The sequence below is a fragment of the Electrona antarctica genome, assembly GCF_951216825.1.
Source record: "Electrona antarctica genome assembly, chromosome: 22".
In the NCBI taxonomy this organism is placed as follows: Eukaryota; Metazoa; Chordata; class Actinopteri; order Myctophiformes; family Myctophidae; genus Electrona; species Electrona antarctica.
The window spans coordinates 27,174,663-27,185,180 of NC_136805.1; the positions used below are offsets into that span (position 1 = coordinate 27,174,663).

The 10,518-nt window shown below is 41.5% G+C and overlaps 1 protein-coding gene across 2 annotated transcripts in view; it reads right to left on the reverse strand.

Moving 5' to 3' along the window:
• Positions 1 to 7,303, reverse strand: part of plce1 (phospholipase C, epsilon 1) — a 122,228-nt gene extending 114,925 nt beyond the window's left edge. For both annotated transcript variants that reach the window (XM_079492043.1, XM_079492044.1), the window contains exon 1: positions 7,065 to 7,303. The gene's annotated coding sequence lies outside the window, so the exon portion shown is untranslated. The remainder of the gene's footprint in view (positions 1 to 7,064) is intronic.
• Positions 7,304 to 10,518: the final 3,215 nt, after the last annotated feature.

Consider the following 10,518-nt stretch of genomic DNA (forward strand, 5'->3'; position numbering starts at 1 on the left):
GTGGCCAAACGGGATTGACCATGCCTCCAGGTCTTAAGTTAAGTAATAAGACCTGGTACTTAAAGGACCACTTCACCACTTTTCAACATCTCTTCATATAATTGGTCCTCACTAATGTTCATGATAAAACACCACCATTTTTTCCTACTCAGTCTGTGTCTCATAGGAGGGCTTTGGGCAGTTCGGACACCCTCCACCAGTGACATCATCATTTAAAACAAGATTTGTTTTAAAATATATTTAGATTTTTATTATCGTGAGAACGATGGCTTCAACTTTTGCATTGCAACTTTTCAGGAAAAGAAAGCCTGCCGTTTCTATTAGCTTGGATTCACCATCGATGATGTCACTGGTGGACTGGTTTCTGAGGCTAAACGGCAAGAAAGAAGCTCCTGCCAAGTGCCAACATGAATCATAGTCAACCAACAGGCCTGACCAGGTGTCACAGATTCTTGTTTTTAAAATCTTAACATGGTGGGGCAGGTGACTCTCACACTGCCAACCAATTACCAATGACATTACATCATGCCAATGATACACTCCCTAGTGTGATACTGTTGTCAGTTATGACAACAATGCAGTCCACTCTTGACTGGTCTCAATTCTTATAACCTTGTGCCTGACACACACACACACACACACACACACACACACACACACACACACACACACACACACACACACACACACACACACACACACACACACACACACACACACACACACACACACACACACACACACACACACACACACACACACACACACACACACACACACACACACACACACACACACACACACACTAGGGCATTCACTTCTAGTCATTTTTACTAGTTGACTAGTTGCCTAGTTTACTAGTCGACTAGTCGACTAGTTGTTTAACTACCTATTATGTAAAAAATAAAATAAATTAAAAAAATTACTTTTTTTTTTTTTGAAAATAAATATTTGTACATTGAAAAACTGTGTACATGGTGACTATAACTATAATCTACCTGATCTTGAGGCCTACAAAATCGGGGGGGGAAAAAAATAAAAATAAAAATAAACTTTTTTTTTTTCTTCTTATCAACTAGTCAACTAGTACCAACAAGGTCGACTAGTGGATTTACTAGTCGACTAATAAACTAGTCGACTAGTTGCTTAATGCCCACACACACACACACACACACACACACACACACACACACACACACACACACACACACACACACACACACACACACACACACACACACACACACACACACACACACACACACACACACACACACACACACACACACACACACACACACACACACACTCTCTTTTGGGGGGCACGTGGTATTAACCTGACTCCATAACGCTGTCCATATCAGCGTAACTGTGACCCTGGCCTTAAAAACGGTCCCCCATGGCTAAATCTCAACCTATATATGTTCAATATACACACAGACTCTCTCACAGACAAACACAGGCAGACAGACAGACACAAAACGAGGTCACACACAGTGACAAGTGCACTGACCAAGAAAACCCCCAATTACTTCTACATGGCTTGCTGTCTTACAATACAATATAGCACATGTTTCTTACACAGTCACAGCATCATCTTGTCCTTTACAAACTATCCAACAAAAGATAAGTAATAAAATTCCATTTTAGTGCTCACCCATATAGGATTCCCTGTCTGTCCTGCTAGTCTCATTTTGAGGGAGAGCGACAGAGAACATGACATGAGGCTGGAGCAGTCATTCTGATGCTTTGGTATCCAGCTGACGAGTTTAATTAATTCCATATTTCTTGAAAGACCTACACTACAGACTGACAGGATACAGGGCTTGATCAACAACATGACCCATCATGATACAGTAAAACAGTGAATATTGTATGTTACAGGCTAAATGTTTAATGACTCAACTATTTTATGAATTGAATCAATTTAAAACATGAATCATACTGTTCATTTTCTTCTCCCAGTGAGTTATAATGTCTTAACCTTGCATCATTTGACACATTTCAGAACGCCTTGTGTTTTCACCACAAGGCTGCTGCAGTGAGTTGAGTGCTCCCAAAAAGTTATAAATCAAACTCGATTATGGTAAATGTTGTTCAATTATGGATGTATTTTCTCACTGATGAGTATCATGTGTGTTGCTACGTGGACAAAATAATTCTAATAAAAAGTCTGAAGTTATACATGCACCATGATATTTAAATTTCATTATAGGCGAATGTTCTCTAAAATGTCGCAAGCTAGTTCTAAAAATGTTTCTACAACACTGATTGGCTATTTTCACTATTCATCGCATGTATATAGATTAAGTGGTAAGTGACACCACTCTTTGTGAAATGTTGCTTCCGATGCTGAATGATATATCTCTAGAAACAAGACAAAGTGCTCCTCAGAGCACAGGTCAGGTAGGGTATTGTGGCCTCCTGGTGGCGCTGTAATAGGTCAATGTGAAAAGGGTGCCATTTCTTCTTATGCCGCAGCCTTTGACGCCAATTTGACATTCAAATTCATGATTTGAGGAATTTTGTCCCAAAAATCAGTTGGGCACGCCTTGGCACTCCTTTGAATCGTATTGTAGCATAATGCAAAAGCCAGGGTAAAACTGTGCTGTTGTGTTACTGTGCCAAGTGAGGGAGAGCTGGCTTAAAAAATGAACTGTAAGGTATTGTGTGTCCAATGAGATCTGACATTTGTTGCACGGTGATTAAACTAGAACATGATGATGGATCATGGAGTGAAGAAGCTCAGGGGTGATCTCACTACCTCTTGATGCTTCCCTGGAGACTGGATATAACCAAAATCAGATGTGTTTTACTGTGTGTGTGTGTGTGTGTGTGTGTGTGTGTGTGTGTGTGTGTGTGTGTGTGTGTCTCTCTCTACTAGTATTCAAGCTCACATCCTAACTACGGTATATTTGATAATGGACTAACCCTGACATCATGTGGGTGTAACTGTCTGTCTGTGTAAACATGATATTGTCTGTCTGTCTGTCTTTTCTGTACGTAGAAAATGTGATATTCAATCTAAGTACAATATCAATGAAATATCAAAATTGAAAAAATCACAAGGTTTCAGGAATGGCTCCTATACTACAGTAAACTGTATAAATACTGTAGCTGTACATGTCAACAATCTGCTGTGCTAAAATAAAGATACAGTAAGAAGCGAGTTTATCACAGCAGAGAATATGTTCTTATATAGGGAGAATATGGTGATTTTGATTTATAAACAACAATAGATCAACATTGCTCAACCAGCGTCGTGGCTTGCAAAGATTATTTTGTCTTTGTTGCTTTTTGCCAGATTCACCATGTTTTAGCTCTCTATCTTACAATGGACATAATAAACGTATATGGACAGATTCTAATGGAATCAAGTTTGTGAGGCCTAAAGTTAGAGGCCGCCAAAATGTAAATTTCATTGTTATTGGTATTTATTCAATTCAAGTACTGGGTGAGATTTGAAAGAAAGAAAGAAAGAAAGAAAGAAAGAAAAATGAGCTAGAGAATGTATCTGATTCTAATCTGGCAGTGAAAATGTACATGATTCAACATTCAACTATCATCTGCCGCTTCATAAAGAAATAAGTATCGTAAAAGTGAGGTGCTTAAAGTTTAGGATATCATTCCTGTTGGGTACATTCAGTGTACCATTATGTTTTTATTGTAATTGTGGTTCCACAGAGACCGTTTTTCCCTTGTGTCCTGAGCTGAAAAGGTTTTAAACCGCCTGTCCAAGATCATTATTTGTCCCTTCATTGCTCTGACATAAAAGCCTTTTTTTCCACAATGTTCATTCACAAGGGATTACTTCACAACTCATCCAAAGGATGACTCACAGCCTGGTATGTGATTAGGTCCAACCTCACATGGGGCACAAACCGCAAAGCACCAACGCTGAAATCAGTGAGTCAGGGGTACAACAATAGGGTACCCTACAATAAAAAAACGTATTTAGTAGATAAACTAAACAAAATAATATGTACTGTATGTGATTGCTGTTTGTTTTGCTCAAAACGCTTGTAGATAGGATAGTTTCGACGAAGAGATTTGGTGTAGAGGGAAATACTAGAGGCTCTAGTATAGAGCCTTGGTGGACCCTAGGTAAGTATAAGGTTTAAGTAGTTATGCTGAAATCAAGAGCTCAAAGGGCACAGATGGAATGAAGCAAGATGAGCATAGTAGTGGATAGCATAGCTTATCCACTTGTCTAATTGCTAATTGTGTCTTTCTCCTACTAGAATAATAAGCAGTTAGCAGACCAGTGAAAGGAGGAATGCCCCTTTCTCTTGTGAGTGTGTGTGTGTGTGTGTGTGTGTGTGTGTGTGTGTGTGTGGGGGGGGGGGGGGGGGGGGGGTCAGAGAACGAAAGAGACATGCTTTAGAGTTTAGAGCAGTGGTTCCCAAACTTTTTCATGTCAAGGACCCCTACATTGACAGTTTTGTCACTAATAATCCCACAGACCCCCATTTGAAAAGTGTCTACGGACACCCATTTAATGGCATTTCTATCTCTGGGACCCCAATTTATATTGTAAAATCAATGTTAATTTAACTCCGAGAGTGTACAAATGGAACCAAATGGTACACTCTCAGAGTTACAGACCCATATACTCCAATGATAATATAATATTATGCGTGTATAAAAATGATAACCAATAAATAAGAACTTGAAAGTTTATCATGTTAGTTCCTCTGCGGAATACGAAAATGAAAATGAACGTGTTTATACACTTTTAAGATTGGCCCTCATAGAGAAAAGGTTGAGAACCGCTGCTTTAGAGAATAAAAGAAGAAAATTCATGCTACACGACTACACTAGAATGACATTCCTTCAACTGGTCTAACAGAGCCAAATGAAACACCTACTTGTGAAGAGAAACATGCAATAAAAACATCCTTACATAATAAATCATTTTCAACCACACATGGAACGTGCAGATGAAGAGAAATTATTAGTGTTTGGGGTTTTCACTTGGGGAAATGTAGACTTTACACTATATGTGGTGCATGCCAAGGCAAAGGACTATAAGCAGAGTGGCCTATGCGTTTTACACTAACTTCATTGTGATGGTGAAAGCACTTTCAAACGACCTGTGGAATGGTGAGCCACTGCTCACAAGTCACAACCACAGTTTACTTGATAAATATCCAATTCCACTCAAGTCACTCACAACTGAATCTGAACACTGACAACCAACCACTGTAACAAAGTGAAAGGCTGGTTAGAGAAAGAGACAGAAAGTGCTGCAAACAGAACAGACTTTTCATGCGAGCGACCTGGGGAACATATGGCTTTGATTAGACAGCAGGGTGATGCGAGACGCCAATGGAAACTGCGGAGAGGCTCTGTGTGTGTGTGTGTGTGTGTGTGTGTGTGTGTGTGTGTGTGTGTGTGTGTGTGTGTTGTAATAACAGGGAGAGAGAGAGCTGACTCAAGAGGGGTGGCTGTATATGCAGGCTCAGATGATCGTAAGTGTGAAGGTCGGTGCGCACGTGTTTATGTTGGGGAAACAACACAGAGGCAAATGGGGGGCTGAAATCTAGAAGGCATGACTGTATTTATTTGTGGTTTGTGGATCTATGTCCCTTTCATGAACTACTCTGTCATGGCAAATTCTAAGCTTTACCTTGACATAACACACAAAAACGTAGGTTATAGCACACTACTGTGACCAAATGTAAAATGCAAATTAAATGCAAACTCAGTTTGAACATGCTAAGTATTTTAAATGTCTGCGTTAGCCTCGATTTAACCAGGGGTAGTTTGCTAACAATACTAAGCACACAGTACAAGTGTTTTTTCTTCCCATTCAAATCACTGTGTGTTGTGTAACCACAAAATTCTCTTGTCCGCATATAAGTGGTTGATGGTTTCTCTACTTGCTCAAAGGCATCTGTGTGCTCGTTCTCCACCACACCTTTCCCTTCTGTCCAAAACTCTTGAACCAGTTATTGTTTCTAACCATCTCTCTCTCTCTCTTTCTCTTCATGCCTCACATTACTGACTCTGATCTGGCACGCTCTGAGTCGCTCTGGACAAGAGCGTCTGCTAAATGCCTACATTGTAAATTGTGATCTGAATGGCAGCTGGAGAGATCGGTACATTAAGAGCTGAGAATGTATTCACTTTTTCCAGTATTCTTTAATGAAGATCAATGGAGTACATCCAACTTGTAAATCTTAACGATGGGTGATATTACATTGTGATGTATTGTACTAGTCTATTACATTTCTATTTTCCACTGCAGTGGGACAACTCAAATTCAATGTGTCCATAAATTCAATGTCGGTAGAGCATGTCCTATGTCTCTTTGCCACCCAGACAAACAAATTATTGGGGTTCACATCCTCAACACGCATTCGTACACTCTCAGGATACTGGCTTTAATATTATTATGGGAGTCTTTGAAGTCAAAACGTTTGAGAACCAAGTCCAATACTGCAGAAAGACACCCTAATGTGAACGTTCAAAGGTTGAAATTCACAATGCACCTGTGGTGCCTGCAATGTGTAGCTATAGCTCTTGTGTTTGTATACAGCCAATGGGCCTACCCACCCCCCTCATACGGTACACACAGACAGTACATGACCGCCCCCCCCCCCCCCCCCCGTGACACGCGCGCACACGCACATACAGTACACTTGACCGTGCCAGTGCTTTTCGCGCATTCAATCTTTTAAGGGGCATTTAGTGGCACTGACAGTGACAGTTCTTCTGACAGCTATATTAGCCCTAAATCTGTCCTGTATTAAGATTGGTGGTGATAGTACATTATAGTGCAAACAATTAAGTACGTCAGTCAACCTGTGTTAAACGGTTAACCGTCATGTCTCCCACTCTCCCGACACACAAACACGCATTTTGGAACCAACCGCCAAAGAATTATAGCGCTGACGCTGATGAAATGTCTGGATAAAGTAAACACGCCGCTTTAAACGACGACAAATGACAACCTGCTACAACCCAGAAGAAGAAGCCACAGCCTCGGCGTGACACGTGCATGCCGTCACGCTGTGTTTTGGTAGAACAGTAAAGGAAGCGAGGTAAGGTTACAAACTTACCAAGACAGTGTTTTCACTTCACGTCCAGCCCAGGCAGTCACAGTTACACCCCGTGGGGCGACCCTCCCGTTAAATGGCCGCTAATTACCGAATGGCCGTGATAAGGAAGAACCGTCAATCAACTGCTGCAACTTTGTTGCATGCTCTGGTCCTGCTGACAGACAGGGAAAGCACCAAGCAGCAAGCAATGGGGAAGGGAAACCTCTCTCTCTCTCTCTCTCTCTCCTCCCTGGCTCCCTCCCAGTTCTCTCTCTCTCTCTCTCTCTCTCTCTCTCTACCAGGTTCACTGCCCCTCTCTCTCCTCCCTGGCTCCCTCCCAGTTCTCTCTCTCTCTCTCTCTCTCTCTCTCTCTACCAGGTTCACTGCCCCTCTCTCTCCTCCCTGGCTCCCTCCCAGTTCTCTATCTCTCTCTCTCTTTCTCTCTCTCTCGCTCTCTCTCTCTCTCTCTCTACCAGGTTCACTGCCCCTCTCTCTCCTCCCTGGCTCCCTCCCAGTTCTCTCTCTCTCTCTCTCTCTCTCTCGACCAGTCCAGTAGCCAGCCACACAGTACCGTGGTGCTTGCACCAGAGGACAATAGCCCCTGGTCTGGCTTACGATAACCAGCGTGAAAGCTGTGTGTGTGTATGGGTAATGTCACTACATTGGAATGTCTGCCCACCATTTTTCACGATAGGCAGCCCATGAACTACGTTTCACAGCCTGTCTGTTCTATTGTTTAAGTGTGTACTTTTTCCATTGTCAAAGAAGTGTTTCTTTTTCATTTTCGCCTCTACAGTGAAAATTGCATTGTAATTTAAGGTACGATTTCTGGTAAGATTTGACAGTAGGTTAATGCAATAAATTGCATCAATCAATACAATGAATCAAATTTGATTCATTCATTGTATTGATTGATTGATTCAATGATTCATATGTGGACATTAATTTGCTGGTAAAAACTGAAGTTGTATAGATGGATTGGACACTGGACAGCCATGGTAGCCTAGCTAGGCCCTAGACGATAATGGTTCCATTGTTACACCGGTTGTCTTTTTTCTTTTTCGTTTTTTTTCCCTCTGCTGAGACAGTAAAAATTGTGTAAAGTTTGCAGCAGTTGTGGTACAGCCTCCTACCCAGGCAGTCAATCACTCCCCCTGCGTGTGTGTGTGCGTGTGTGTGTGTGCGTGCGTGCGTGCGTGCGTGCGTGCGTGCGTGCGTGCGTGCGCATGTGAGAGAGGATACCCCCTTCCAATTCAGAGCCTATAACTGCATTTATTTCAAGTTGGAAAATGAGGGATTATTTTCCTATTCCCTTCGGCTTGGCTGATGGGAAGTCTGATGCCATCTGGGAGGAATGTGCAACCCCTCCAATCCTCCATCCATCCATCCAGGACCGTGCACAAACATTTTGGGGGGCAGGGATTCAGGCAAAGAAGGAAAAGAAAGGGGGCATTCCCTCTGTGTCCACCAGGCAGGGTGGAGGCTTGGAGTGAACCCATGTGTTGGCAATGAAGTGTGTTCACATCTGGCTCTTGTCCTTCTCTCCCTCTCTCTCTCTCTCTCTCTCTCTCTCTCTCTCTCTCTGTCTGTCTGTCTGTCTGTCTGTCTGTCTGTCTGTCTGTCTGTCTCTCTCTCTCTCCACCCCTCGTAATTGTGTATAATAATGACAACAGTATAGGCTTATTTTGCATGCTATCTATGGTGTATTATGTAAGCTATACACCTTGCATGATGACAGTAAACAGAAATTGCCCTTCCGGCCCTCCACATCCAGCCCTCAGTTGTACAATTGCCAACACCACCCACCCATCTGTCAGAACTTGCATTCATGATTACATATTAAGTAACTCAATCCATCATTTGTATTGAGCTCATAATTTGAACTGAACGATCAGACAACTGTAAATATAGTTTGACAAAGGGCACCCTATAATTCTGACTGTACAGCCTGTCTTCATAATGATTTAGTCAGGTTAGATCTTCAGGAAATGACATCTTTTAGATAACATGCTGCAGTGTGTGTGTGTGCGTGTGTGTGCGTGCGTGCGTGCGTGCGTGCGTGCGTGCGTGCGTGCGTGCGTGCGTGCGTGCGTGTGTGTGTGTGTGTGTGTGTGTGTGCGCGCGCGCGTATATTTATGGGAACAAAGAGAAAGAATAAAACAATTATCATGATGAGGTAGGCTATCACAATTCAACAGTTGGACACTTTAACAATTAGGCCTGTACAAAGCAGTTGTGTTAGCTAGGTCCTGTTTGTTGTAACGCAGCCTCTCCAGTGAAACAACTAACAAGATACCTAGATATTTCATATTCATTTGATTTTTTTAAATTAAAAAACACAAAAAACATCTCAGCCTTGATTCAAGCAAAACCAAAAAAAAGATGAAGAAAAAAAATCCATCTTAAAGATAAATTTGCTCATACATCTACAACATCTCAATGTCACTAAAGCCTAAGCTTCAGACCTCCCATTCAACTATAGGTTCAATGTTCAAGGTTGTACTTTATTGTTACATCTTGTGTACAGAGTAACACTTATTTTTGTTTGGCTTCCTTCAGACAATGCAGCAGCATAGATCACATCAAACATCAGTCACAGGCTCACAGCAAGCACAGCAAACAAAGGGATAGAATAAAAAGTACAAGAAAGAGCAAACAAACGAGTAAAAAAAAGAAATAAAGAGTAACCTATGTACTGTACATGTGCATGTTTGCTCTGTAGTAGCAAAGTTAGGTAGAAAGGCAATTCGAGGCTATGTTCCTAGCCTAACTAACTACTTCTCGGCCTGGGAGGCTGCCGCTGGGACCCATGATTCACCTATTTCCAACACATTTTTGCTATAGTCTGGGATGGCTCATGGTAGAAAACGGGATTAAGCAATTAAAAATGGGATTGGGTTTTAAGATAGTCAAAGGGAGTTCTGCTCTCAATGCCCTCAATACCTTCATACATGATTATCTACCTCACTAAAGTGAGACAGCCACAATACTAGAGGGAGCATCAATAATGATTCTCTTTCTATTGCACCACCACCAACGTGAGGAATGCCCTGTGAGTTCTGTTTAGACTTGAGTTGTCACGAAAAGGAACAATTCTTACCCAAAGTTTGGCTAATTTAATTTACATACAAACTCAACAGTTTGAGTTCCAGATTGGATTTTCCATGTTAATAAGAAGTTGGTTATGAACAAAAATGTCCATATAATTAGTGTGAAAACATTGCCCTCTGCTGTCTGGAAAGGGACATCACATGTCCCTGTAGATTTGGAGCCATACCATTGTAGCAGTAATAGTAGTAGTAGTACATACTCAAATACTAAAGGGCTGTCAAAAAAAATCTATTTGAATTGAATCGTATTATTACGATTCAAAATCGATTAACAATTTCCAAAAATCTATTTAAAAAAGAAAAAGCAATTAAAAAGGGGGGGGGGGGGGGGGGCTCGTTGAAGTTACTAGAGTTTTTATTGTGTT